The sequence below is a fragment of the Protopterus annectens genome, chromosome 16.part0 (assembly GCF_019279795.1).
Source record: "Protopterus annectens isolate FY-2018-M chromosome 16.part0, PAN1.0, whole genome shotgun sequence".
Taxonomy (NCBI): Eukaryota; Metazoa; Chordata; order Ceratodontiformes; family Protopteridae; genus Protopterus; species Protopterus annectens.
In genome coordinates, this window is record NC_056750.1 from 168,939,922 (window position 1) to 168,956,800 (window position 16,879).

Below are 16,879 nucleotides of genomic sequence, written 5' to 3' on the forward strand. Positions count from 1 at the left end.
ACATCTGGAATGCCAACAAGGTTCAGGATGCATCAGTAATGAGCATCCCACAGATACTAGAATACTTGGCAGAAATGCTACATAATGGCCTTTCATACTCTTCCATAAAAATACACGCTTCAGCAATTTCAGCAAAATACAACAGTGATCCACCTGTGTTTTCACATCCTTTGCTAAGACAGTTTCTAAGAGGGATAAAGAATATCAAACCTCCCAGAAAACCACCAGTGCCTGCATGGGACCTCAACTTCTTGTTGGAAAAATGAACTCTTCCTCCTTTTGAGCCAGCAGCATCTTCAGAATTGCAATTTCTCTCCTGGAAAACAGTTTTCCTGTTGGCAATTACCTCAGCAAGAAGAGTCTCGGAGATACAGGCCCTCATGGTAGTACCTCCATTTTTCATTTTTCATCAGGACAGAGTTTCTTTAAGAACCAATCCTTCATTCATGCCAAAAGTGATATCCAGGGTGTCTCTAAATCAAGCAATTCACCTGCCTACCTTCTTTCCCAATCCTCAAAATAAAGGAGAAAAGTTGCTGCACACTTTGGACATACACAGACAATTGCGCTACTACTTGGACAGAACAAAAGCCAACAGAAAGTCTGACCAACTATTTGTAGCTTACGCTGCTGGAGTACAAGGAAAGGCAATTTCCAAACAAACAATTTCAAAATGGATTGGACACTGCATCAGATTCTGTTACTCTTTCCATGGAAAAGGTGTGCCAGCCAATATCAGGCCACACTCCACCAGAGCGATGGCCACCTCCACAGCCTTTCTAAGAGGGGTGGCTACAAAGGACATCCTAGAAGCTGCTACATGGAGCTCCATGCATACATTTTCCAAACACTACAACCTGCCTTTATATTCCAGATCCCGAGCAGGCTTTGCTTCGGCAGTCCTGCAGGGCATTTTAGCTACACCATCTTTATCTTAGATCCTACCACCCCCAGCTTGGCTATGGTATTCAACCCATATGTAAGGACTGCACTTGCATTCTTGAAGGACATAGTACAGTTTTGTACCTATCATAAATGTAGATGTCTGGTAGATATGCAACTGCAGTCAGGTTTTCCCTCCCTCCTACCCCTCTGTAAATTATCCTTTTTGGGTCCACTTCCCTTTTTCAAATTAGCTGGGGAAATCTGTTGTGGTGTATCTGTTTATTACTGTTGTGCATGTCTGGAATTTTTTATCCAGTCTCTAATTTTAGCCTTCCTTGGAGGGCACCTGGCATCTGGGGCAAGAAACACTGAAGAAGATGGCGCCGGCTGATGCTTTTATACCCCAGCCGCTCTGATATCGAGGAAGAGGCGACATCAGCCGACGCTGGACCCAGACTTTGGAATCCGGCCGACCGAAGGGCTGCCTGAGGCAGGACAACCCATATGTAAGGACTGCAGTTGCATATCTATCGGACATTTACATTTATGGTAGGTACAAAACTGTACTTTTTAGCTAATGTTAAACCAGGCATAATAAGCAGCGTGAATCTGAGTCATAACTATGCAGTGTTTGTAGGAAAGCTTCACATTTCCCACCATACCCTGCAAAGACACTGAACATATAGATGTTATGTAGTCTTATTTCACCGTAATTCTTGCTGGATGGGTTCAGAGCCGATATTTGGCTCCGACTCGGCCGTTGCTAAAGCTCGAGAGCTTTTACTGGCTCGAGGCTAGCCCCTATCTCATGGTGCCTCACAGCAATTCCCCAGATCTCGTTTGCCGTGAAAGCTTCGAGGTTGTGTCTTACTGGCTTGTTGGCTAAGTAAAATGATTTTTTACTATATTTAGTCCTTTTTCTACCTGATATATATTTAGATAGTTTCTTATCTCTTGTACAACTGTTTTTAAAAGTTTTTCAACGCCTATTCCCCCCTTAGGACTGTACGTCCCATTTAAGTTAGAGGGCCTTTCTTCCCTGTGCGTCTGTGACTGTTAAAAAAAAAAAAAAAAAAAAAAAAAAAAAAAAAATCCTCTTCTCTTCTCACCTTTATTGTTGGTAACACTTTTACTGTTATCTTTTTGTCTTAGTGTCTAAGAATGTCTAAAGATAAGGATCACAAGAATCATCGCCCTTCGGGGTTCAAAAAATGTGATAGGTGTGTGCAGAAAATGTCTCTTACAGACAGCCAGGCTTTATCCTCTGCCAAAGCCATTCCTTTGGAGCCTGTGTCCCACCAGTGGCAGGCAGCAACCTCTGCCCCCTGCCACCCCCACAGCGTAGGGAACCAGAGGCCCAAGTATCCCCCATTGGAGGTGCCCCCTCTTTCGAGACCTCCCCAGATTATCCCACTGACGAGCTCTCTCGGAAGAGGTTGTGTAAGAGGAAACATGAGTCTTGTCACGTCAGACACTGATTTAGAGGAATCAGATGGGTCCCCTAGATCCCTGTCTGAGGATGTATCATTTTCTGACATCCTAGAAATCCTTAGACAGAGGGGTGATTGGAAGACCTGTAACGCTACTGAGGATGAATCAGTGTATCCTGAGGCCTTTGGCTCCTGACCTTCCACCTCCTGGGTGACACCGCCTTATGACCAGCTTTTGGGGGTCATATCACAGAAAGCATGGACCTCTCCAGATTCAGTGGAAGCCATCCCGAGGAGGCCAAACAAATTTATGACAGCACCTGAGGACAAGTCTTTCCTTAGTAAGGGAGTTCCAGTTGATGCTATGGTGGTAGCAGCGGCCACCAAGAAGGAATTATCTGAGACGTCTTCTATTATCCATCTTCCTAACAAGGGGTCCAGGATGATGGATAGGTATGGGAAGCGTACTTTTTCTTCAGCGGCATTTACATTAAGATCGCTGAATTACCTGACTCATTTTACTCGTCTTCAGAGGGATCTCCTGAGAGAGCTAGGAGATACCCTCCAGGGTTCAGTAGCTCCAGGTTCCATGGATAAGGTTTCTACGCAGCTCTCCACCCTTACTTCCATAGCTAACTCCTCCATGAGGCTGATCTCATATGTGGCAGATGGCGTAAGTAGGGCAGCCGCAGCAGGAATATCCCCTCAGGAGACATTCGTGGATGCATCTTTGTAATTTTACAGAATCCTTCAAGTCTTACTTCACTAATGTTCCCTTTGATGGTTCATCTCTTTTTGGACCCCAAGTGAAAGAGACTTTGACTAGGTGTGAGCATGAAGGGAAAACCTTATCTGCCGCTGGAGTCATTTTCTCTCTCCCTTCCAGACCCTATCTCAAGGGTAACAGAGGGGGAAAAATGTGATTCCGCAAATCCCAAAAAGTTTTCCTCAGGCACAAGGTCAACCCTCCCCCAGAAGCAGAGGGGGAGGTTATAATGGAAGATGCCACCCTCGCAGCAGGGGAGGCCCACAACATCAGGGAGACAGAGAAGCTTTCTCTGATCGTCCCATCGACCCTGAGGGGTTGCCCGACTATCTGTCTCTGGAGGTAGTCAGGGGTCGTATATCGCTGTACCCACGCGCCTGGCTAACTGTCACTCAAGATCATTGGGTACACATAATAATATCCAGAAGTTACCTGATTCCCTTTATTTCCAAACCCCCAACAAACCGGTCTCTTCCAGATGTACCACCCATCCAACTAGACCGTGCAACATCAGAGGTCATCTCGTTGCTACAAAAACAGAGTCATCCAAGATGTCGCCGCAGAGCAAGTAGGATCCGGAACTTGCTCTCGATTCTTTTTAGTTCCTAAAAAGACAGGAGACTGGAGATCAATTCTAGATCTCAGCAGGCTCACCAAGCATGTAAGAAAATCAAAGTTCCGAATGGTCAGTCTGCAGTCGATATTTCCCTTTATCGGGAAAGACAACTGGATGTGCTCAACCGATCTCCAGGATGCATACTACCACATCAAAATAGACAGGCGCTCCAGGAGACACTTACGCTTCCGGCTGTGAGCCAGCCATTTGCAGTTCAGAACACTGCCCTTTGGCATCACTACAGCCTCCAGAGTGTTTACTAAATGCATGTCAGTGGTAACGAGTCATCTGAGACGTCAAGGATTCCAGGTGTTTCCGTACCTAGACGACTGGCTGCTCACTGCTACCACCAAGCATCAACTCATAAGGACCAGGGATAAGACTCTATCCTTCTGCGCCAGTCTAGGCATCACTGTCAACTTGCAAAAGTCAGTCTTATCTCCCTCGCAGCATATTGTATATCTAGGCTCAGAAATGGACACAACCACCATGTCAGTAAAACTAACACAGGAAAGAGTGGAATCTCTATGCAGTCAGGTCAGTTCCTTACTAAACAGAGTCCAGGCCAGAGTAGTCCTTCAAATCCTAGGGACCATGGCTTCCGCCATCCTATTAGTTCCTCTTGCTCGCCTACATATGAGGATTCTCCAATGGATGCTATTTGCACAATGGTCGATGCAAGACCTTCAATTGTCTCACCAGATATTAATAACAAACGCATGCATAAAGGATCTGACATGGTGGTTACACACAAAACAACTTGTCCTAGGTCGTCCACTTCTTCCTCCCCAAGAGAAAGCAGTTTTGACCATGGATGCTTCCCAGATAGGGGTGGGGCATTATCTGGGAATGACAGTCCAAGGTACTTGGCAGAACCACGAGAACCACTTGGACATCAATGTTCTGGAGATGAGAGTGATGCTGTATGTGTTGCAAGCACTTCACAGCTCCCTTCCTACCGGGACGATTGCAATTCAGTCAGACAACATGTCTGTCATGTGGTACATAAACAAGCAAGGGAGAACCAAGTCTTACCCGCTTTACCGAGAGGCCTTAAGAGTTTGGAAATGGGAGATGGATACTCAGTGCTTCCTGATAGTAACGCATATCCCGGGGAAATTCAACGTAATAGCGGACAAACTTAGGCGAGCAATTCTGATGCCTCATGTGTGGTCCCTGAATCCAATGGTTGCAAAAGAGATCTTTCACAGATGGGGGCCAGCCTTGCTGCAATCTTTGCCACTTACCTGAACACCAAATGCAGCAGCTACTTTGCCCTCATTCCCCATCCGGGGATGTCACCCAGGGGTGCTCTAGTTCATGATTGGCCCCCGGGACTTCTTTATGCCTTTCCTCCTTTTCCACTCATCCCCAAAGTAATACAGAAAGCAAGACAGTTGAGGAGATGTTCTTCGTGTTTCACTGTTGCAGTCATAACTGTAGGGTACTCCTGCCGGCAGGCAGCCCGAGGTTGGCCAGAATATCAAAGTCTGGGTCCGACGTCGGCTGTATCAGCAAGTACCCTGACGTCAGAACGCATGGGTATAAAGCTGACAGCCGACGCCATCTTCTCCAGTCTTTCTTGCCTTGCGGTGCAAAGCAGTTCGCTAGTTGTTGGTTGGCGTTTTCAAGACAACGTGGTGTGATTGTCGTCGGTCCGAAGTTTTCTACTTCTCTTCTCAAAGCTAAGTACCCCATTGGGGAAACCTTTTTCTTGCTCCTCCGATGTCAGAAAAAGTTAATAATTGTGTATCGTGTAGGAAAACAAATACCTCATAAAGATTTCCACTCTTACTGTCTACCTTGCTTAGGCCCTGACCACGACGTTTCTTGCTGTCTGTTCTGTGCCAGGTTTAATTCTCACACTATCAAACGTAGGTACGATTGGGCCTTGAATTACTTCGGTAGACGATTTAATTATAGGATGTCGTCTGATACTTTACCGACTACCGGAATACAGAAGAAACGACAAGGACAGGCCTCCGAGGTCCAAACAGGATACTTTGCAGCCGGAGGCAGCTTCGGGTTCGGTGGTCGTCAGTGAGGCGCTTTTGCAGCCCCTGTCGTCCGCCACTTCAGAACAGATGGCCGACACGGACTCCCATGGGGAGCCATCTAGGCCTAGTAATTTGTCTGCTGCAGGACCTTTGGACGTCGCTCCTTCAGATGGGTCCGGAACCGCTGTGCAGGTACCGGCTTCTGAGGGGGTCTTCAGGCCTTCACATGTTACTATTTCCACAAAGACAAAGGCTAAGTCAAAGACTCCTGTTAAACCCAGACTTTCTGCTCAAGCTTTTTCGGATTCAGCTCCTAAGACTCAGAAGCAATTACTACGGATGGCTGAGGATTTATTAACCATGTTTAAGGGCTCTCGCCCTCCTCCTGAGAAAAGACCTAGACAAGGATATCCCTTATGATTCCTCTGATCAGGCTTCTATATCTTCAGTTTCTTCCTCTGATCAGGATTATTCTGTTCCTCCTTATGAGGATTCGGATGCAGAGGATTCTGTTCCCTCTGCCTCTCCCCCTGAAGATTTCCCTTTTGGGGAAACCTTGCATGAGATGAGGGAGCATTTTCATTGGGAAGGTCAGGATTATTCTGCTTCCAAAAAGAGACTTAGGGAATTTCTTCTTCTCCCTCATCACAGGCCTTTAGCTATTCCTCCTGTACTTGACATTGTGGATGATGCTTTCTCTGAAGCTAACTTGAATCCTGATTCCATGCCGCCTGCTCCATCTAAGCCTGATAGATTTTACAGGGTCCCTGATTCCCATCAAGTCTTATTTAAGAACCCTTCTGCTGATCCTGAAACTATTTTGCAGGGTTCCAAGGCTGCTAAGGCCGCCTCCTCTAAGAATCCTATCCCCTCTGAAAAGGATTCTCGTGCCCTGGACAGGTGGGGCAAAAAGGTTTATACTTCAGCTACCCTTTCTATTAGAGCTTTAAATTGCCAGTTTCACATGTTTAAGTATCAACAGTTTCTTTTATCTGTTTTAAAACAAAGGCTTTCTACCTTTCCTGCATGTGCTGAGGACAAGGAATTACAAGATGTGTTGCATGCAACTGAACAAGTTAGCAAACATAGTTTACATTGTGGATGTTCTTCGTCTTCCATTGCTGCAGTCCTGACTATTGGGTATAGTCCGCGTCCCAGTTTTTGATGCCTTAGAGGCTTCCTGCAGGGCTGCTGCCTCTGGTACTGTTGTCAGGAGACATGCTTGGCTTCGTGAGCAGAATTAACCTAACAAGTGAAGGCTAAATTGCTAGATGCCCCTGTTCAGCATGATGTATTATTTGGATCTAAGGCTGAGGAGGTTATTAAAAAGATGGAAGAAAAAGCCAAGTCTATGCAGACTGTAAAACTTTTTTGCAAGTACAGCCTCCTAGATTTTCTAGAAATTGGCCCTCCAAAAATTGGTCTTTTCCCACTTCTGACAGGCCTCAAAGGGGAAAATATAGACGCTCCAGAGGTCGGGCGCAGGCTCAGGCCTCTTACAGATCTAGACAGTGGACTGCTTCTTCACCTAGCAGGGGAGAAGACAGACCTCAAACCCAAAGAAAGCAGACCCAATGACTCCCTCTGTTGGGCTACAGGTCCTCCTTCCCTGGATGCCCCTCTCGGAGGAAAACTTTTTCTTTTTTACCAAAATTGGACTCACATTACCCAGGACAAATGGGTGTTAGATGTGATTTTGAAAGGCTACAGATTCCACTTTCACACTCTGCCAAGGCCTTCCGGCTGGCCAGATCTGCCAAAACATCAATGGACAGAGGCCTTAAATCAAGTGGACGCTTTATTAGCCTTAAGAGCCATAGAACCTGTTCCACCTCTAGAGGTGGGGAAAGGTTTTTATTCAAGACTTTTTCTGGTCCCAAGAAAACAAAACTCCTGGAGACCTATTCTGGACCTCTCAATATTAAACACCTTTTTGGAAATTCCAAAATTCAAGATGCTTACTCTTCAACAACTTCTCCCAATGCTCTCTCAAGATGCTTGGATGGTAACATTGGACTTAAAAGAGGCCTACTTACACGTCCCCATAAGGCAACAATGCAGAAAGTACCTCAGATTCAAGGCAGGCTCGAGACACTTCCAATTCTCTGTACTGCCATTTGGCTTATCTACTGCGCCCAGAGTTTTTACCAAATGCCTGGCTCCAGTAGTAGCTTACTGCAGACTTCAGGGGATTCAGATTTACCCCTATCTGGACGACTGTCTAATTCAGGCAGAAAACAAAGACCTTTTACTTCAACACCTGCAATTTGTTCAACGTCTTCTACTACTGGGATTCTCAGTGAACACAAAAAAGTCACATTTGATTCCTTCTCAACGAATGATCTTTTTGGGAGCTCTTCTAGACACAAGTTTACAGATGGCCTTCCTTACTCCAGAAAAACAGTTACAGCTGGCTTCAATCTTCCAGACCTTGGCAACCTTGACTCAGCTCACTGCAAGGAAATTCCTGCAGGCTTTGGGCTACATGGCCTCTTGCATCCTGTTGATTCCAAATGCGAGGCTTCACATGAGGAAACTTCAATTGTACCTAAAGAGTGTATGGTCTCAGCATTGCCACAGTCTGGATACAATGATTCCACTAATTCCCTGCCTCCAGAAGGAATTCCTTTGGTAGTCCAGGTCGTGTGTTTTGAACGAAGGGAAGCCCTTTCATCTTCCTCAACCTACTCGGATCATAACCACGGACGCCTCGGATTATGCTTGGGGAGCTCATTTTCTAGACAAGTGCCAACAGGGCTCTTGGACAAGCAAACACCTTCTATGGCACATCAACTTGAAAGAAATGTTGGCAGTTCAAAATGCTCTTCTAGCCTTCCAGACTCTTTTGAAGCCAGGACCTCTGCTAATTCGAACAGACAATACCACAGTCATGTGGTACATAAACAAGCAAGGGGGCTCTCACTCTTACCCCCTTTGCAGACTTGCCATGACTTTATGGGACACAGCCTTAAATTTGAATCTGGATATTCAGGCACAGTTCATTCCAGGAAATCAGAATCTCTTAGCAGACAGCCTAAGCAGAAACATTTTGGATCCTCACGAATGGATGTTGGACCCCAACTTATTCAGCAAGATAACTGCAGTTTGGGGCTGTCCTCAGATCTGTTTGCGTCCCATCTCAACCATCAGTTGCCTCTCTTTTGCACCAGGTCCTTCCACAAGACAGCTTGGAAAGTGGATGCCCTGTCCTTCAGCTGGAGGAATCTTTCGGGATATGCCTTCCCTCCTCTTCCTCTTCTGCCTCGGGTATTGCTAAAGATAAAGCTGGGCAAACCCAGACTGATCATTTTGATAGCTCCAAATTGGCCTCATCAATTTTGGTATCCAACTCTACTGCACCTTTGCTTGGAACCCCCTTGGAGTCTTCCTCTGACCCATTCTCTACTGTCCCAGCATCAGGGTCAGGTATTTCACTCTCAAATCAAGACTCTCTGCCTGGCAGCTTGGCTCATCAAAGGCAATTAATCCCTTCTTCTCTTCCTAAGCAAGTTTTGGATATTCTTTTGGAAGCTAGGCGTCCTAGTACAAGGAAATCTTATGCTTCTAAATGGAAAAGATTTTGTATTTGGATGCAGGATCGTGGTTCTGATCCTTTTTTACCTGATATTCCCTCTATATTACTTTATCTCTCAGACCTTTTGATTAAAGGTCTTTCCTTTTCTTCCATTAAGATTAATGCTTCTGCTATTTTGGCTCATTTCAATTGTGATCCTCCCATTTTTTCCCACCAGCTGGTTAGACAATTTCTGAGAGGAGCTAAGAATTTAAGACCTCCTAGATCTCCTCCTGTCCCTCCTTGGGATCTTAACTATGTCTTGGAAAAGCTTACTTTGCCTCCTTTTGAGCCTGCTGCCTCTGCGGATATTAAGTTCTTATCCTGGAAGACGGCTATCTTGTTGGCCTTGACTTCTGCCAGAGGGGTGTCTGAGTTGCAAGCCCTCATGGCCGTGGAACCATACCTCATCTTTCATCAGGACAGAGTTTCCTTGAGGACCAATCCTACTTTTATGCCTAAGGTAGTTTCTAGAGTGGCTCTAAATCAGACTATTCACCTTCCTACCTTTTTCCCAAAACCCCAAAATAAGGGGGAAAGGATTTTGCATTCATTGGGCGTACACAGGCAACTACGTTTTTACCTGGACAAAACTAAAGATTTCAGAAAATCAGATCAATTGCTTATCTCATTTGCTTCCAGTTTTTTAGGTAAAGCTATTTCTAAGCAAACTATTTCCAAATGGATTGCTCATGGAATAAGATATTGTTACTCTCTTTATGGAAAACAGATTCCAGGTACTGTCAGGACTCATTCTACTAGAGCAGCTGCCGCTTCAGCAGCCTTTCTCAGAGGAGTTCCTACTAAGGACATTCTGGAGGCTGCCACTTGGAGCTCGGTGCATACCTTTTCCAAGCACTATAACCTCCCTTTGTACTCTAAGTCTAGGGCAGGCTTTGCCTCTGCTGTTTTGCAGGGCCTTCTAGCTGCTCCTTCTTCTTCATAACCTCCTCCTGTGTTCTCAGCTTTGGGATTCTACCCTACAGTTATGACTGCAACAGTGAAACACGAAGAACATAGTACAGTTGTGTACACCTACCATAAATGTAGATGTTCGAGTGTCTTCACTGTTGCAGTCGGTGTTTCCCTCCCTCCAGACCCCTCTTGTTTCTTTTTTGCTTACTTTGTTTCCTTTTCCACTACCTTTCTGGTGTATTTGTGTTTCCCTAGGGACACCTTTTGGTTTTATGGGGGCTTCTGACATCAGGGGCAAGAAAGGCTGGAGAAGATGGCGTCGGCTGTCAGCTTTATACCCATGCGTTCTGACATCAGGACTTGCTGATACAGCCGACGCCGGACCCAGACTTTGATATTCTGGCCGACCTCGGGCTGCATGCCGGCAGGAGTACCCTACAGTTATGACTGCAACAGTGAAGACACTCGAACATCTACATTTATGGTAGGTGTACACAACTGTACTTTCCTTGATCCTCATTGCTCCTTACTGGCCTCGACAAGTTTGGTTTCCTTTCCTGTGGCCCTACCTCTTGGAGGAACCATGGATTTTGGACCTATCTCCAGATCTCCTGATTCATCAATCGGGACACTTCCATCCCTCCATCCACACGCTCAAATTGACAGTATGGCTGCTCCAATTCCACGAATAGCCAGGTGTGTTCCCTTATCCCCAGTGGTCAAACACATCCTAATTTCATCCCATAAACCTTCCACTCAAACTATATTCTAGTAAATGGAAAAGGTTTTCCCTTTGGGCTATGAATCAGGGCTTAGATCCATATGCGGCTCCTTTAGAATCCATTTTATCCTTCCTAACAACAGTTTTTCATGAAGGAGCGGCAGCCGCTACAGTTAGAGCTGCCATTTCCAATTTCCATTTTGGTTTCATGGGGAATCCAATCATGCAGCACTCCCTGTGTAAAACATTCTTAAAAGGAGTTCTTAGGCCCCCAATAAAACAACCATTAGAACACTAGGACTTAAACTTAGTCCTTTTATCTTTGATGTCTGTACCCTTTGAGCCATCCTCGTCGTCAGACTTAAAATTGTTATCATGGAAAACCTTGTTCTTGGCAGCCATGATATCTGCTAGGAGAGTTTCAGAACTACAAGCTCTAACTGTTTGACCTCCTTACATTATCTTTCACAAGGATAGAGTCTCTCTCAGGACAAAAGCTTCCTTCTTTCCTAAAGTATGCTCAGAGCACAATCTGAATACTACCATTGAGCTACCTGTGTTTTTTCCAAGCCACTGTTATAAATCAAAGTCTAGACTACACCAGCTAGATGTCCACAGGATACTCGGGTTTTATCTAGACAGGACTAAATAATTCAGGAAATCTGATCAACTTTTTGTTTCCTTTTCTGACAAAAGGAAAGGCTTGCCTGTTTCTAAAATTACTCTTTTGAAATGGCTTTCGGATTGCATATCCTTTGCTTATCAACAAGCTGGTAGACAATTACCTATCAAAGTTAAAGGTCACTCTACTAGGGCCTGTAGCTACTTCATGTGCCTTTAGATCTAGGCTCCCAATTGATACTATTTGTGCAGCAGCTATTTGGGCAAGACCACATACATTTGTCACTCATTGCAAATTGGATTTGGCCTCCCAGGACAGGTCATCCTTTGGGTCCACTGTGCTGAAGAGTCTGTACGCTTGAGCCACCCGGGATAAAGGTGCTAGGGATGCTGTCCCATCCAGCAAGAATTATGGCGAGATAGAACTACATAACATAAAGAAGTTGTGTACTTACCATAACATTGCATGTTTGTAGTCCATCTCGCCTGTATTCTTGCGTCCCTCCCTCCAACCCCTTCCTGTTTCTGGGGATCTGGTGGACCTTTTTGGTGCTGCCTGACATTGTTCTTTTATTGTGCACCTGGAATGGATTATATTTCTAATCCTTTGCTGTATTTATACAGCTTCTTTCTTATTCTTACCTGATAGGTATTTATTGCTTTCTTGCAAACTAGATCTGGGGAATTGCCATGAGGCACCATGGGATAGGGGCTAGCCTTGAGCCAGTAAAAGCTCTCGAGCTTTAGTATCAGCTGAGTTGGAGCTGACTATCGGCTCCGAACCCATCCAGCAAGAATATAGGCGAGATGGACTACAAACATGGAACGTTATGGTAAGTACATAATTTCTTTTTTTGTTTCTGTACATTTTTATCCATCTTTGAAGCAGCTCATTCAGAAGTGTTTCACCTCTATGGAAATTAAAGTTGTCATTGGAATATCAGTGAAGCATACTGAAGTACACTTAAATTGCGAGAATAGTTTTAACAAATTTTTAAAACTTGAATATTGTTTAAAAGTAAATTTTTGCTTTAAATCAGATTTACTTAAGCATTCTAAAACTCAAAATTAGGTTGATGAAGTGATCACCATACTGCTTTAAACCTTTCTTTGTTTTTGGCAAAAAGGGCATGTCCATTTGGTGCTTGAACAATCTGCGCACTGGGTGTTATTAGTACAGTGCAGAAAAACACAGTATCTAGGTTGTAAATTCAGCAGCTCCACAACAGCAAACCAGCGAAAAAGAGATAAGCTACTGAAACCACGATGGGATAATCTCCTTAATGACAGCAAGAAAATATTTCACCGTAAAGTCTTCTTAAGGCTTCGTACACAAAGAAAAACTTCTAAAGGTTATATAGCTATTAAACAATCAGATGACATAGTTACTAAGGCTCCAATTAAATTAAAGCTAGAACGTCTATTAAAAAGTAATATCTACTGTGTAAACTCATTCAAACTTAGATAAACATAATTATAATAATAAACTGTATTACACATAGCTATTGTTTAAAAATTATTAAAACATGACTAGTATTAAAACACATTAAACCCCGTTCATGCAACATTTTTAAAAGAGGTTTCAAAGAAAATGTACCATTTAAACCTGGAGGTAAATGAGCTTTAATTCTAATTATCCATTTCATCTCTTTGTGTTCACTAAGTAACTTTGTTACCCCCATGCAAAGGGACATGTATGACCTTCAGTATAGCAAACTTAAGTATGATCTTTACCATCATCAACAATATGCTTATATAAAGCATCAGTATCCTTTTTCCATCTAATATCTGAAAGGTGATGATCTGTACGTTCTTTAAGCTTGCGATTCGTCTTACGCACATATTAACTTTTGCATGAGTTACAAAAAGCAGTTTGGGTATTACAGGTTCCATAAGCATTCAGCAGAAATTCAGACCCCAAAAAAGGATGCTCGAATGACTGATAACCATAGATATAATTACAATGACTACACCTATTGCATTTATATGTGCCCTTTCGCACACTCTGAACTACATGAAAACTTTTGGCTGCTCTTTATAGCATAAAATCTGCTGAAAGGAAAAACTTTGTTTATGTCGAAGTTAGGTTGTGTATCAATAATATTTCTATGACCTGATATGTCAGCCAGAATAGGCCAATACTTCCTAATAATACTCTGTTCTTGTTTTGTTGGTATTTCTATTGTATGTTAACATACATCTTACTTGTTTAGTATTCCTATCTCTGTTTATTACATTTCCTTCAAAAGGAACTTGATTAGAAAAAAATGGTCTTGATGTTGTGGTGCTTTGCCCTAGAATGTTCTATTTAGCTAATATTTCTGAATTCTTATAACCACATAGGTGAAAGTCAGTAGTCTTTTTTTCGATCTGTGTTTGCATAAATGTATCGGATGTGTTTAGCCTAGCTACACGCTGCATTTGTCCCTTCACAATGATTTTAAACATAAAAGGGGGGTGCATGCTAGTGCGATGTAAGTACATATTCTTTTTCACAGGCTTGCGATAAAGTTAGGTGTGCAAATTGCCTGTCTCATCGTTTTTAACTAACACATCTAAAAATGCTAACTGCATCAAAGAAATGTCAAACTTGAACTTCAAAAAGTCCTCAGTATTAGAGACATATTCAAAAAATTGATTGATTAAATTCTGTTTTATCACCCTTCCATATTTAAAAGAGGTCATCCACAAATCGTTGCTAAAATACAACTTGTTCTCTAAAGGGATTCTCACTATTCAATGTGTATCTTTCCTCCCACATAAACATAACTATGTTGGCATAGTATTGGCAACGGGCATACCCATTGCCACTCCATTAATCTGATGGTATACATTTGTTCTAAACAAAAATACATTATTATACAAAACCAGCCTTAAAAGGTCACATAATAGGCGTATTTGAACATGAGATAGATTAGAATATTTTTGTAGGAACCTGCTGACACTAATTCCAAAATTATGTGGAATTACTGTAAAAAGAGAATCCACATCCAATGTCACTAAGCAGTAACTAGGTTCAGTTTTGCCATGTGACCAATCGTACAACTTTTTTAAAAACATTGTAGTGTCTCTTAAGATAGTAGTTGTTTTTGACAACCATGGTCTCAATTGTTTTTCTAAATATTTTGAAATGGGCTCATCCTCTAGCTGAAACTTTTGGTCTCACTGGAGGACAAATAGCATCTTTATGTATTTTTGCCACCCCATAAATAATTGGCAGTTTTGAATATTCCGCTAGTAAATAACTGAACAAATCATCTGAAATATGTTGGTCATCATGCATTTGAGACACTGCACTTTTGACCCTTAAAGCTATTAAATTACCTGTTCTCCTGTCAGTGGGTCCGTAGTCATCAGAGTTCAACATATCATACATGCTCTTGTTATAATATGTGCTATCTAATATGACAACTGAACTACCTTTGTCAGCACATTTTATAACAATATCTTCATTCTTGGTAAGTGACTGTACAGCTTGTATTTGTACAGGTGTTAAATTATGAAATTTATGACAAGTCTTACTTTTATACAATTCATAGATATCACTTTCAACTGCTCTTTCAAAAGCTTGCAAACATACATTATAACAGGGCATGAACAGACTAGAGTGTTTTAGTTTGTCTGCATTGTAATCATTATTGTTAGCAAAAGTCTGTTTCAAACTAATGTTTCTAACAAATTGTTTTACTTCTAGTATGGTGTCCGATAAATCAGTTATGTTAGAGGGAACAAAGGTTAGACCTTTGCTCAGGACATAACGTTCATGTTCATTCAAATCATATTTAGATAAATTAAAAATCACCTCTTGGTCTGACTTGCATGTAACTGGTCGATTCACTTTGTTGCCTTGCTCATGGCTTGGGCATTGGGAGAGGCTTCAGTAGCAATATGAGAAAATCCACTGGATCCAGGGCTTGCACTAGGTGTGCATTAACTAGTGATCCGAGGTATTTTGGCATTCAAAAGTGGTGTCTGTTGTAAAAGACACACTCAGATTTAAAAATGAAGCATTAGCGTTAGTTGTATTCTCATTTGTAGTTTCAGTGTTTGAAATTACTTCCAACTCCGTTGACTACTGCAGACAGCCCTGATACTTCAGTCGCAGTTTCCAGAGTTCCCACATGACATGGCTCCTTACTGTTGGTGGATCTCTTTGCCTGCACCTAGGAAAAGACATTCCCCTTTGCGAAGTCTATTAGATCACGTTTAACTTTCTTTTGCTTTATTGCTATTAGTTTCTCTTCAAATGCTTTTAAACAATACATTGCTTCAAAAAAAAGCTTGGTATGTTGATTTGATTACACAGTTTACGTTAACTCATTATATAGTTCTATTTCCAAACAGTTCTTGTTCTGGTTGAAAGAAACAATTCATAATTTCCATGTGTCTAAAGGAGCAGCTAAAATGTATGAGTTGCCAGCGTCTTAACAGATCAGGAAATATTTTCCCATAAGATGGCATCTTTAGTATTCTTAGCCCTCTAGGGACTATTTTATACTGCAAATATGCCGAGAAATGCAAACGTTGCCATTGCAAGCGTATGAACTTCATGACTCTCTGTTCAAAATTGTTAATCTTTGCCTTATACTGTGTCAGCAGTTTAGTATCAATCACTGGTAAATCATCAGCTTCCTCATGATTTATGTCATGTATATTTAATAAATGATTGATACACACGTCCATTAAATCTGAGATAGGACATACTGTCTTTGCTGGCATATTGCTAGTGACAGGTAAGTTTGAGTTAGTGAGCACATCCAAACACATCAGCCTAGTATCAGATAAGTCCAAAGCAGAAAAACACAGTATCTAGGTTATAAATTCAGCAGTTCCACAACAGTAAACCAACGACAGAGATAAGCTACTGAAACCATGATGGGATAATCTCCTTAATGACAGCAAGAAAATGTTTCACCATAAAGGCTTCTTCAGGCTTCATACACAAAGAAAAACTACTAAATGTTGTAAAGCTACTAAACAATCACATGACATAGTTAATAAGGCTCCAATTAAACGTTAAAGCTAAAACGTCTATTAAAAAGTTATTTCTACTGTGTAAACTCATTCAACCTTAGATTAACATAATTATAATAATAAACTGTAATAAACATATAGCTGTTTAAAAATTATTAAAACATAATATCTATGGTTATAAGTCATTCAAGCATCCTTTTTTGGGGTCTGAACCTGTAATACCCAAAATGTGATATATTGCTTTGTGTAACTAATGTAAAAGTTATTATGTGGGTAAGACGAATTGCAAGCTTAAAGAACGTATAGATCACCTTTCAGAAATTAGATGCAGAAAGGCTACTAATGCTTTATATAAGCATATTATTGATAACGGTGAAGAT

At 42.2% G+C, this 16,879-nt stretch overlaps 1 protein-coding gene across 1 annotated transcript in view; it reads left to right on the top strand.

The window, feature by feature from the left end:
* The window catches only part of PRMT5 (protein arginine methyltransferase 5), a 1,996,504-nt gene that overhangs the window by 1,809,873 nt on the left and 169,752 nt on the right, over positions 1 to 16,879 (top strand). The window lies entirely within an intron of this gene.